This window comes from Chrysemys picta, chromosome 1 (genome assembly GCF_011386835.1).
Source record: "Chrysemys picta bellii isolate R12L10 chromosome 1, ASM1138683v2, whole genome shotgun sequence".
Taxonomy (NCBI): Eukaryota; Metazoa; Chordata; order Testudines; family Emydidae; genus Chrysemys; species Chrysemys picta.
The window spans coordinates 347,362,262-347,376,239 of NC_088791.1; the positions used below are offsets into that span (position 1 = coordinate 347,362,262).

General features: G+C 49.7%; 1 protein-coding gene across 8 annotated transcripts in view; it reads right to left on the bottom strand.

The window, feature by feature from the left end:
* The window catches only part of ARAP1 (ArfGAP with RhoGAP domain, ankyrin repeat and PH domain 1), a 222,196-nt gene that overhangs the window by 176,827 nt on the left and 31,391 nt on the right, over positions 1 to 13,978 (bottom strand). For 6 of the 8 annotated variants that reach the window (XR_010597928.1, XR_010597926.1, XM_065581836.1 and 3 more), the window contains exon 2: positions 8,153 to 8,291. The exons of the other annotated variants lie outside the window; for them this stretch is intronic. The gene's annotated coding sequence lies outside the window, so the exon portion shown is untranslated. The remainder of the gene's footprint in view (positions 1 to 8,152; positions 8,292 to 13,978) is intronic. 8 annotated transcript variants of the gene reach the window in all.

Consider the following 13,978-nt stretch of genomic DNA (forward strand, 5'->3'; position numbering starts at 1 on the left):
GCTTAGGTTCCTGAGCACCTCAAGGGAACCTCTATTAATTATTAGTATGTGTTGTGTGTGGGGCCCCCCAAATATTCCTGCCTAGGGTCCCCCTTGGGCTAGCACCGCCACTGGGCAGACTGCTCATGCACAAGAGACCCCTCCATGTAGAATCATGGCCATCCATGACGATCGTGGTAAATTATGTACTTCGCCTAAAGATAACAACAGAGTCCTTTAATTTCCATAAAGATCTGTACAAATTGGACACAAACCCCTCCGCAGATGCTTTGGATCAATTCTTCTGAAATACTACATGACTGCAAATTTCTGTATCCCACTGTGGAAACCTTGACGCGTGCCATGGAGGATGATTTAATTGAGGTGACTAAGAATATGAAAGTGGGGACAGCCCCTAGGCCAGATGGTTTCCCTGCTAAATTCTATAGGCACCTCATTGACCTCCTATCTGACAAAATGCTTAAACTGTTTAATGAGTCACTTCTAGAAGGCACCTTTTCCCCTATGCTGAGGGAAGCCCTAACATCAGTTATTCCTCAACCAGGAAGAGATGCTGCACTGTGTTCCAATTATCAGGGGGTAGCCGTGTTAGTCTGTATCTACAAAAACAACAAGGAGTCTGGTGGCACCTTAAAGACTAACAGATTTATTTGGGCATAAGCTTTTGTGGGTAAAAACCTCACTTCTAGTTTATGCCCAAATAAATATGTTAGTCTTTAAGGTGCCACCAGACTCCTGGTTGTTTGTGTTCCAATTAGATGCCAGTTTCACTTATTAATAGTGACATCAAAACATTGGCAAAAGTTCTCGCGACGAGACCGGAAAAGGTTCTGTCGTACACCCAAATCAAGTTGGGTTTGTCAGAGGCCAGCATGGCTCTGATAACCTTCAACAACTCATTGATATGATAGCAGTGAAATATGATGACCCCAAATCACAAGTCGTATTAGCCTGACATGCAGAAAAGGCTTTTGATAGAGTGGACTGTTTTAGACCCTACAAAAATTTGGATTTGGACCCACATTTAGTTCCTGGATCCAACTGTTATATTCTCACCCCACCTCTCAGACCACAACCAACAATGGGACCTCGGAGACCTTCAGCCCTTGAGCTCCTGGCAATAGCTGTATGAGCTCATCCGGCTATCTGAGGCATACAACTTGGTTCCATGGAGTATAAATGGATGTTATACCCAGACAATACCCTTTTGTATATATCCAAACGAGGAACCTCTATTCCAGCCCTCCTATCACTAATTCAAAACGTGACGCAATAACCGGTTACAAAACCAATTGGGAAAAATCGTAACTATGGGAAATCTCCCGGGTGTCATGTAGTGGGGCTTCTTCCTCAATTTCCACAGCCAAAATGATGCAATTAAAAGTACCTAGGTATAAAAGTATGAAGACACATTTAAGGGTTAAGACAATGCAAATGAATATTCTGCCTAGGTGCCTATATATTCTAAAGCAGCCTACCGGCATATATCCCTCCATTTTATTTTAGAAAATGTATCAACATTATTAGAGCCTTTCTTTGGGGCCCTGGTCAACATCCATGACTCTCATTTAAAAAACGCCAGCTCCCTATAGCCAAAGGCAGGCGGGGTTGGGCTCCCAGTCTACAAAACTACTACTGTATTAAGCTTTTATCATGTCACAGATGTCAAATTGGTCCTGGCATGCTAACACACTCATGTCCACCTGGGAGGAAATTAATGGGTATTAAGGACCTGGGGATTACAGTGGACGAGAAGCTGGATATGAGTCAACAGTGTGCCTCTGTTGCCAAGAAGGCTAACGGCATATTGGGCTGCATTAGTAGGAGTATTCCCCTCTATTCGACACTGGTGAGGCCACATCTGGAGTACTGCATCCAGTTTTGGGCCCCCCACTACAGGAAGGATGCGGACAAATTGGAGAGAGTCCAGCGGAGGGCAACTAAAATGATTAGGGGGCTGGGGCACATGACTTATGAGGAGAGGCTGAGGGAACTGGGCTTATTTAGTTTGCAGAAGAGAAGGGGGGGGAGAGGGATTTGATAGCAGCCTTCAACTACCTGAAGGGGGGTTCCAAAGAGGATGGCGCTCGGCTGTTCTCAGTGGTGGCAGATGACAGAACAAGGAGCAAAGGTCTCAAGTTGCAGTGGGGGAGAGGTCTAGGTTGGATATTAGGAAAAACTATTTCACTAGGAGCGTGGTGAAGCACTGGAATGGGTTACCTAGGGAGGTGATAGAATCTCCATCCTTACTTGTTTTTAAAGCCTGGCTTGACAAAGCCATGATTTAGTTGGGGTTGGTTCTGCTTTGAGCAGGGAGTTGGACTAGATGACTCCTGAAGTCTCTTCCAACCCTAATCTTCTATGATTCTAATGCATCCAATTCCCCCTGTGGATTTGGTTCCTCTTTTTGTCCGAGAGAGAAAAATAAGGTGCCGTCTAACTAAGAGATCCCATTTTATCCTCACCGTCATGCAAAAGCAGCTATCTGGGGTCATCCAGATTTGAAAACTGGGGGGAAAAAAATACTTACAATTAAAACACTTGCTAACATATCAGTTTGGTCCAGCTGCCCTCGGACACTCCACTAGCAAAGAGGAACTCTATTAGTCTGGTAGCCATGACCTCACACTTGGTAAGGCAACTCACATCTTTTCATGTATTTATACCTGCTCCTGTATTTTCCACTCCATGCATCTGATGAAGTGGGTTCCAGCCCACGAAAGCTAATGCCCAAATAAATGTGTTAGTCTCTAAGGTGCCACAAGGACTCCTCGTTGTTTCTATTACTCTGGAGTTCTATGGGAAAGCGAGTCATCCCAGTCCTTAACAGCAACGGCAGTGCACAATCTCGGCTATGCCTGCTACAGCCGAAGATTCTTTGGACACCACAGAGGCTGTGCAAGATGGAGGCCTTGTCCTCTGGTGTTTGCTGGCGCTCTAATACAGAAAAAGGAACCCTGACGCACCTGCTATGCGATTGTCCAACAGGCCGGCAGCCGTGGAAAGTGGTGGGCTGACACGAATGAAAATAGTGCTTGTCTTCAGCAAGCAACGCTCAGCGGAAAAGTATATCCTAGCTTACGTACCTACTACGCTGGGTTTTACTCCAGCGCAAAGACTTTGGCGCTTGAGGGCTGCGCTGATTACCAAGCGCACAATTTGACAAAAAGGGAGGAGTAGGCTAATGCCCAGACCTGAGCAGAGGTAATCAGACCGGTTTGAGTTAGCAGCAAAGGAAGGATTAGCTCATTGAGGTAGAGAGCAAGGATATGAATCTGAAAAAAATTGGACCCTGTTTCTTGATACATTTGGCGAAAGAATGCTGAGACAGGTCAAATGATGCCAGACTCCCATTCCACCTGAACTCTCTGTGATTTCACACCCTCTTCCTGCCCCCCTCCACCGGTCCCCTCCTTCCCTTTTTTGCCTCTATGTGTATGTCTTTATTTTTGTATTGTTATCCCCACCCTAAGGTGTTAAGTCTGTGCAACAGTCTGATTTTGCATTGTCTGGGCATGCAGCTTTGAAAAGACATCAAGTTGCATAATTGCATAATTTTATTGGCTATCCTGTGATGTGTGGTATTTGGTCCCATATACAAGCTGTAGGTCATTTAACTTGTTGTATATTCTAATGTTTGTTTCTTTATGAAAATTAATAAAAAAATTAAATCACCAACAAAAAAAATGCACCCATTGAAAAATCAAACCAAACCACTGCCCCGAGGTTTGAAAAGGTTAATGTTAACCGCTCAGTGCCTCCGTTTCCCCACCTGTAAAATCAGGACCACACAGCTCAGAAGGGGGATCATAGAATCATAGAATATCAGGGTTGGAAGGGACCTCAGGAGGTATCTAGTCCAACCCTCTGAGGATTAACTCTTTAGTGTCTGTAAACCACTAGGCGGGCAAAGTGTTTTTGTCCTTTAACCCCTTTAAATGGCTATTACACAGCAGAGCATGTCACAGTGTATCTCCCCCAGTACACAGGAGTGGGGCTTGGCACGTATAGGGAGATCATTGTGCAGCTACAAATCCCTCCACGGCTTACAAAATGCATTCCTCCCCCAGATTAGGCAACCCAGGTTGAAGTGTTTGGCAAGAGACTATCATGAAAATCTCACCGCCTCTAAGTAAGACAGGAAAAGGAGTCGCAGCAGAAGGAGAGGCATGAAAGTGACCCACGGAGACCAGTCAAAATTACGGTCACACAGACACCCTCCCTTTTGATCGGGAGACAATGCACCGGCTAAATGAGTGATCTGGGTCACTGAGAAATAGTACCTCACGTTTCCCTCAGCAAAAGGCACTGCAGGCCCAGCGTGGTCAGAGTAGACCCATAGGCCTGTCTCTGTCCCCACCTCTGCCCCTAGCTCACGCTGGGACCTTGGGCGGACTGCACGAGGCTTCTCAGTGCCTCGGTTTCCTCATCGGGATACAGAGGACAATATCATCCACCTTGCAGGGGGCTTGGAGGTTTATTAACCGTTTAGTCCCTCATCCTTCAGTGATGCAGGCTCAGGACTGACTGTCTATTATTCATATCATTTGTTTATCCACAACTGTGTGACTTTCTGTTTGCTGTGACACCATGTCTTTGAGTGTGTGTCTGCACGAACCGTTAGTCCGCGGCTAGCTGGGGTGTGAATCTACCCTGCACTGCACTAGCCTGCCGTGGACTAACTGGTCCTGTGGCTCTTGCTGGTGCACATTAGCAGTTCATTAGCGTGCTCTGATTAGCCCCGTTTCCGAGAGGACAAGCTGAAAGTGCACTAACCGCTCGCTGCAAACTAAAGGTTTGTGCAGACAAGCCCTTCCTGGGGTCCCACGGCTGCCGCCTCTCCACCAGTCCAGATTAGATTTGATCAGTTTGCGTGCAAAAAGAAGGGGTTTTTTTCCGACTGCCATCTATGCAAATTACAACCGAGATCTGAAAGTCACGCTGAGTTCCTTGTGGTTCACACATCACCATCACCAACAATAATTCTGGGATAGCGTCTCTCCCAGGCCCCGTGCCCTATATACCTCTCTGGCAGAGAAGAGGGGCCAGAACTGGGCCCAAAGGTTCAGAGGGGAATTTCCCCAGCACAGCTGCCATCAAAGGCCCTACCCCATGTCCCCTTCACACAGGGCCTATCGGGGTGGGAGGGGAAATGTCAGAGAAGCTCCTTGGCACATGCCCCTACAGAGATTCCGGGTTGCTCTTGACTGTGGAGCAGCCTACAGGCAGCCCTATCTGAGATGGCTATAAATGAGAGCACCGCTGGGCCTGCTCTAATTTATGCCAGGGACTGCACAGGCCCTCGGAGAAGCCCATAATCTTGAGTGCTCAAAGGTGGTTTACAGCCACTTTAGCCCTCCCCACTTTGCTGGAGGCACAGCACGGCTGCCGCCCTCAGTGACACCTGTGTAACCCCACTGCCCCTAGCATTCACTCCCCTTAGCCCCGCAGAGCCGAAAGAGCTTGTGGACAGCAGGCTGGATTCCACCCTGCCCCGGCAGTTACACCAGGGAGTGGGGAATCGGGCCCTCTCTACGTTGGTGTAACATGCCCCTTAGCACAGTTTTCACCAGCTCACACTCCTCTTTGAATCTGGCCCGTGGATCACAGTTCTGCTCCACCTCTATTAGGAGACCAGCGCTACTAAGCTACAATTGTTGCCAGACTCTGGAGAGGTTCCTGAAGGCAGGTTTCACCACTGCTGCCACGTATTTTCCCGTGGGACTTTGAAGAGCGTAGGATTCAAGCTACGCTGCATGACAGATGGCAAGTGTCACCGCTTTTAATCCCACGCTCTGGGGCAAATTCAGAGGCAAGTTTCAGAAGCTGTAGCCTGAGTTCAAATTAGCTCAACAGACACCTTTATCCAACCCCATCAACACAGGTGTGGCACCGGCTTAACCTCCTCTAGACTGAATGGGACCTACCTAGGACCGCAAAGGGTCCATTTACACTGCAACTGGGAGCGAGCACATTAAAAGGAGATGGGTAAGCCGGGATAGCACGGGTGGTGACTGGGGCTAGCCACCGGAATACATACCCAGAGGCTCCCGGCGGGTTTGCACTTGGGTGGCGAGCCTGAGCTGCCGGCCATGGCTACTCCCAGCTACACTGCTTTTTAGCATGCTAGCCCGCGCTGAGCTACTGCCTGTCTGTCTACCCAACGCGCTGCAGCCAGGGGCGGCTCTATGTTTTTTGCCGCCCCAAGCACGGCAGTCAGGCGGCCTTCGGCGGCACGCCTGCAGGCAGTCCACTGGTCACGCGGATTCAGCGGCGTTTCTGCGGGTGATCTGCCGGTCCCGCGCCTTTGGCGTACCCGCCGCCGAATTGCCACCAAAGCCGCGGGACCGGCGGACCTCCCGCAGGCATGCCGCCCTCACGGCGACTGGCACGTTGCCCCCCGCGGCTTGCCGCCCCAGGCACGCGTTTGCTGCGCTGGTGCCTGGAGCCGCCCCTGGCTGCAGCGTAACAGTACCCAAAGACTGATACTCATATACCACTGCGTAACTTACACAACCCTCCTGACACGTCACTACTGATTCAGGCCGGCGTCTGTAATTATTTAATCAACCAGCCCTCCACGGGAGGAAGGCGCCAGGAGCTGACAGCCGAATTCGAGGATACTGTGAGGAAGACACAGGCACTTTAACCGTTCCTTTCGCCTCGCCTCGCTGCATCTGATTACCACCCATATGGCCGAAGTTCGCTCATGCAAATCAGAGTGATATGGGAATTACCAACAATGCAAAGGGTAGTTCTGCCCTGGAGTACAAGGCAGTGCATCAGGGGATTGGCACGTTACAATGACAAATAGCTGAATGCATGGTGATGGGAGAGGCCTTGAAGTCTTATTGTCAGGGGAACCAGCATGTGCACTGTGGGTAGAAGCAGGTTGAGATGCATCTGCAGAGCTACATACGGGGGAACTAGGACTACGGCAGGGCAGGAGAGCAGTGCATTAGCAGAGGAGGACTGGAGTAGCAGGGGTATGGCAGGTCACAACTGAGGTGCATTTGCAGAGCTGGTTTGGTGTTCAGATGGCATTGCAAAGAAAGGGGACAGACAGACAGACGTGGACGGAAGGTGGCTATGCAACCTGCCATAGAGATTTCAACTCTTGTGCCACTGATTTCACGGCCAGTCTAGCTCAAGTCACCGTGGGCCCCACAGAACCGCCTGGAATTATCCGGCCACAGATTAAATGGGGAGGAGCGTCCATTACATGCTAGCCTATGAGTCTGAGCCCAGGCCTGGCAGCCCGCATCAGGGAAGGGTATGAACCTGATCAAGCAATGCAGCAACTCCCCACCACAAACACGAGATAAAAGAAACAGGAACTGAAATGTGCTTTAAGACAGCTCCTGGATAAACCACCAAAATGAAAGGAGAACACAGCATGACAGCCCACTTGCAACTTCCAGCTTTGAATCGGGCAAAGAAAGGCCAAGCAGACAACAACCAGAGTCCCCTGAAACAGGGTTCATTCTGCTCAGCACATTCCATCCATAGATCTTAAAATGCTTTGTGATGGTGGGGGAGGGTCATGATCCCCACTCTTTAGCCTCACAGCACCCCTGTGGGGTACACCAGCATTATCCCCATTGTACTGATGGGAAGACTGAGGCACGGGCGGGGGGGAACTATTTCACCAAGATCACTCAGAAAGAGAACCTCGTTGTCCTGTCTTCCAACCCCACGCTCTAGCCACGGCCCCATGCGGCTTCCCTTTCCAGGAGTGTTCTCCGTCTCTCCATTGTGTACTGAATCCCACCCAGTAACAAACATTTCCTGCCCGCCTCACGATTCTTTACTTCTCTGCCCCTCTGCTGCTATTTCTCTCGGTGTCTGAATTAGCTGAATCTACAGGAAGCTATGGGATCAGTTGATAGAAAAGAGGCTAAGCGGCAAATAAAAGTGGTATCACCCATCCATGCATGCTGGTTTGGTAAGATTCCCTATCAAAGGACTGTCTTATCAAGTTTCCGTCTCACAAACAAGGCAGCAATCTTCACTCCAGCCCTTACACTCTGCCAGGCAATCAAGATGAAAAAACACATACTGCTCCGACACGCAATTCTTTGCCTTCTTCACCCCAACAGGCTTTTTATCCAAGCAAAAAAAAAAAAAACCCCACAAGTAAATAATCCAGTACCTTTTTTTTAGCTGTGATATCTGAATTCTGAAGCCCGGCGCTCCATTCCCCCTTCTCTGGCTTCCTCCACTGTCACGGTTAGCTACGGGTATTCTGCTTGCTGAGGGACTTCCTCAAATGCTGCTACAGCAACCGGGAACTTACCAGAAAAAAAAAAACACACACACACACATACACGACATTAACAGTTGTACTCTTATGAGAGTATGTTGCAATGACCTCCATTTAAATGCAGGCTGACTGCCGCCAGAGCCTTCAGTCATTAGTTTAAAATAATTAAGATGATCTTAAAGGAGGGGGAGGGAGGGAACCCGGCCACCTCCACAATCGCAGCCCCACGAGTGTGAGAACCCAGCGCAGAGAGCAGAGATCACAGCCACTCCCACACGCTACCTGGGGCACCTGGGCTAACAACCATCCGAAGAAGTGGGCTGTAGTCCACGAAAGCTTATGCTCTAATAAATTTGTTAGTCTCTAAGGTGCCACAAGTACTCCTGTTCTTCTTTTTGCATATACAGACTAACACGGCTGTTACTCTGAAACCAGCCATGAAACATCACCCGGAGCACATACTGCTGTTGACACCCATAGCGGCACCCACAACCCCCTCCTGAGTCACACGGCTCATTCCTGCTCCACATGACCACAGAGGCAGTGACTCTGTCTGACCCGGGGACTCTCCTTCCTCTTTGGCCGTGATGGGTCTGTTTGTCATTTCTTCACAAACATGCTTCACGTCTTAACCAACCAACCAAAAAAGAATTGAGAGAAACTGAGACTAGTGTGTGTACATTTATAACAGGCGCCTTTGCGCAGGGCTGTTGGGCAGCCTAGAAAGGTCTACAATGCTGTATCACGGGACGTGTGTCTTTTTGCATACCCCTAACCAACATGGTAGGCCAACAAAGCTTTGTAATGTAGATCTGGTGCTGGTCCAGTATGTCGTCTGTGAACTTAGACACTTCAGAGAAAGGAATAAGAACCCAGCAATAGAAGGTTGGGATAATGTGTATCCCCAGTAGGTCTCACCTTAGTCTCTAATGGTTAGAGATTGGCTTAGATCCTGAAGCATGGAGGTTAGTAACCCTGCCAAAATATTTGGCTGTCATTAATTATGATAACAGTGGATATTCTTGATATAAAGCTCTTAAATGTCCAACCCCTTTCTGAATCTCACTACATACTCAGCTCAGTGGCTTTCTGCAGCGGACACAGCTGTGTGAAAAGGCACTTCCTTTTGTAGTTGTCACCTTTTAATGTCAGCGAATGTCCCCTGGCTCTGAGCAGTGCTTCTGAATAGTGCTTGTAACTACTGGCTGGGGTGAGTCGTTTCCTCGGGATTTCTGGTGTCCTCCAAGGGGGAAATAATTCAAGAAACACCTTGGCCTTAGTCTTGCAATGAACTTTAATTGCCACTCGCAAAAAGATTCAAAATTCTGCGTTACATTTGTGTTGGGATTGGAAACGGACATCAGCCGTTAGCTTTTTGCCCACACAATTATGCTTCTTTTAGAAACAAGCAAGATTTTACACACAGGCAGAGAACACTGGGTACATTACGGGACAGACAGAAAACATCTGTCTTGTCCGAGATTGGGACCGCCATGGCTTTAAAAACTAACAAAAGTTAGTACAAATATGTCTGATCACAGCGACAATGGAGAAATTCATTAGCAGTGCTCGGTGCTGTGGGCAGATCTCCGAGAACCAAGTGCAAACCAATTGATATTTAAATGCTGGTAATTTAGACTTGTAATAGAAGCTCCCTATGTCAGATCAAAGACGGCTGACTCCAAATTAATTCAATGAGGCACCACATATTAGTGAATGTGCGGTTAGGATACGATAGGTAATTTGTATCACAGCTCCAGATTTCCGGACCTTCAACCTGCACAGGTATGAGAACGCCAGCTCGTCAGAGCAAGAGACCCCATGTGGAATCTGCTGAGCCCGAACTGTACCCCACTTAATGCGACTACTCTCTGTCCACCTCTCTGCTGGCCAAGAGGAAGACAGGGGGGGAAAACCCTTTCAAAGGGGCCCTCCCAGGCCAGCAAGAGCGTTGGCTTTCTGGGATCCAATTCTCAGAGCAATCAGAGGGCTGGGAGCAGACAGCCCAGCACAGAAGCAGGCTGCGGGGGCAGCAGTATGGGGTCCTGCATCCAGACAGTAGAAGAGAGACAGCCTGAAAAGGAACTCAGGGACACAGAGGCAGCAGTCAGTCCTGTGCCTAGAGCACTTAAAGGGGCAGTCACCTGAACTCATGTGTGGCAGCCAGAGACGGGGCATTAGCCGGGGGAAGAGGACGATGTTACCCGAGCTGGTGTTAGACTCAAAGGGAATCTCATCAGGGGCAGGTGTAGGGGCATCCATAACGGAACCCGCTACATAGGGAGGTAACAATGGCAAGACTGCATTAGACCCACGGCCCAACTAGGCCAGTGTCCTCCACCAGGTACTCCACGGGAAGAGTTAAAAACCCCACCGCAGCAGTAGTGGGATAATCTGCTCCCCCTCCCCACCCCATTATTAGAGATCAGAAGGACAACTAGTTAGAGACTGATTTAAACCCTGAAGCATAAGGTTCATCTCCCTGCCAACAGCTTTATTGTCACGAATTATGATAACCCTGGATATTCTTTATATCCATGTAAATGTCCCATTCGTCTTTGAACCTTGCTGAGTTCTCGACCTCAATGACCTCCAGTGGCAGTGAGTTCCACGGTCTGATTGTACATCTTGAGGGGAGGAAAGTATTTTGTTTGATCAGGTTTTGAATGTGCCACCTTCTAAAATGTCATTGAACGTCCCTGTCACAGGGTGGCTGGCCACCACTGCTGCCGGTCTGAGCCCCCGCAGGGGCTGCCAGCCCCAGAGCCCAGCGAGGAAACCAAGAGCGATGGTGCCAGGCCGGGGGGGCAGCTCAGGGCAGTTGATCCTGCCAGAGAGGGAAGTTCAGGGATCAGAACAACCCGGTTCCCACCGAGCGCTAGTCCACGCTTCACCTTCTCGGGTTTTACTTCCATTTCCATAATGATGTTGTCCCATCAGCCCCGGAGCAAAGGGGATGCGGTTGTAGTGCAGAGGCCAGCCGAGAGCTTCTTGTAAACAAGTTCAGGAACCTTCCCTTTCTGCCTGGGCCGCCCCCTGCGCAGATCAGCCGGCTCCCTCCTCTCTGCACACGGATGAGCCCCTCTGTCTATCTGTGCACAGCATCCCGCCGGCAGTACGCTGAGCTGCCCTCCGTGACACCTGGCCTTTCCCTTCTTGTCATCTTCCAGCAGACCCCTGACTCCCCTCGCTCCAGGCAAGCTTCCTGGCTTCTCTCCGCTTCCCTTTCCCAGTTCATCCACAGTCCCCGTTTCCTTTCTCTGCCCACCCATGGACTGACCCCTTTCAATGTATTGCCCACCGCCCCGCACTGGCTGAGACCAGAATACAGCACCCGCCAAGGCGTCCATTGCTGCAATGGGCTCGCCAAGGAAAAGGCAGAGCCAAGGGAGGGGAAGAGCTGGCGGGAACCCTGTGGAGCGAGATCCCAGAAGTGGCCATTTCAAAGATGGGAATCAGAGAAACAAGGTCGGTCCTTGACAGGCTCAGGCCAATCTGTGAAGCTCAACGCACGGTGACGGGACGGCGTCGATCTCATGCAAGAGCCCTGCAGAAGGGTGAAAACGCTCTGTTGACAGCAGCAAACGAAGGCTGGAGACGCAACACTGCTCTCCATCTTCACTGGGTGGTTTGAAGGGGCCTGGCCCGGGGCCCAGTTCAGAGAGGAGAGTGCTCCGGTCACATCTGTTACCATCAGACAAAGAGGCAGGAGACCAAACCTCAGAAGGAGACACTGAGCAATGCCGTAACCTGGCCTGCACCAGGGTTTCCCACATCCTGACATTGGGGCTCAGGGGTGGAGGCGCTGGGTAAGTTGCATCTCTGTGGAAGGCGGGGAGGAAATCTGGACTTCTGAGTGGTAGTGGCTTGATTGGAGAGAGTGGGCTATGCAAACGCTCTGTTCACCTTCCCCCCCATCTCCCACCAAAGAAGCAAGTCTCAATTAGCACATTCTCCCTCCCTCTCCTGTTGATCACCCAGCCTGCCACAGGGGGGGAAAGCCCTCGCATGCCCCAGCTGGAGTTTTCAGGCCAACTTTGATGGTTTTCTCTTGCTCTTTCCTGGAGGGGGAGGGGGTCGGAGGATGTTGCACAGGGCTGGGACTCAGAAGACCTGGGTTGAATTCCCAGCTCTGCCACTGACCAGACGTGTGACCCTGGGCAAGTTGTTGCCCTGCCTTGTGCCTCAGTTTCCCCATCTGTATAATTAGTGTAATAATCCTGACAACTCACTGGGTATTGAGAGCCTTTCATTAGTTCATGTCTGCAAAGTGCTTGGAGATGGAAGGGGTTCTAGAAGGACAAAGTGATTTGTGTTTGTAGGATCTGCTGCCAGGCTGTTTCAACACATTCCCCCTCCTCTAAGCAGCAACTCTGGTGCCTGGCTTCCTCCCGCAGGGCCAGGACATGCCTGCTCTCGTCCAAATACTGGTCAAAGCGAGAGGGAGCGTGTGCCCCACCCCACTGAGGTGGCAGACCAGTGAGTCTGCCAAATCAGGCAGAGCGGAGGCTTGAACCTGGGTTTCCCACATTCCCAGTGAAGGCTATGAACTATTCTGGGCTGGGGATGGGGTCTCACGCCCTCGCTCCAGAAGATTTTCAAGGGGCTTTAACATCAGAATGGAAACAAATGTCAAAACACCAAATTTTTCATGAAACTCAGCTCTTGTTTTCAGGCCAACCCTACTCCTCCTTGAAGAGCAGCTCCTCCCTACCCCACAGCTCGAGGCCATAGACTCTCACTGGCAGAGCTTCCGGGCCTCCCACACCCAGCCCCCTAAATGTGGGAACCCAAAGGCTTCTGCAGGGCTCAAGTCTTCTCCTTCCCTTACTCCTTACTGTATTTTTCACTCCATGCATCTGACGAAGTGGGTTTTAGCCCACAAAAGCTTATGCCCAAATAAATTTCTAAATAAATCTCTAAGATGCCACAAGGACTCCTTGTTGTTTTTGCTGATACAGACTTATACGGCTGCCCCTCTGAAACCTTCCCTTTCTGTAACTCTGGTGTCTTCATCTCCCAGACTCCGCTTTCCTCTGGTGAGTTATCAGATGATAATTATTTGCTCCAACCTACATTGCCTGTCTGACCATTTCCTTCCTGTTATGCATCTTGGTTCTCCTTTCACCGACTCGATACTTCAAAACTTTGTTGACAGTTTCTCTCTTTCCCTTAGGTATTTATAAACACCTCGGTCAAGAAGGTAACTAGGGCACAAAGCATTTTATAAACTTAAGCTAAGGTGACCAGTATCATAGAAATCCCTATAAATTATATATATATGAGAATCCTTTCCCCTCTCCCCTCCCCCCCCCCGCCCGCTGAAGTGCAGCCATCACTGGAGTGGAACTAGCACTTGTTTAACCACACACAGCTAACACACCCAACAGTTTAAGAGAGGAGGTGGAGAAAAATAAGGGGGAAATTTAAGGAGGCAGAAGACAATTACCCAATTGGAATTGGACTCGATCATGGTCTATTCCATCTACTCAGGGGGACAACGGCTGATGCTAGGTGGCTCCTTTATCTAGCGTACAAAGGCAAAGCAAGACCCAACGGCTGGACACTGAAGTCAGCAAAAATTCAAACTAGAAATAAGACGGTTTGTTTAACAGCGAAGGCAATTAACTACTGGCCCAGCTTCCTAAAGGGCGTGGCGGATTCGCAATCACTTGACATCTTAAAGTCCAGCTCAAGCTTAAAATCAGGCTCTTT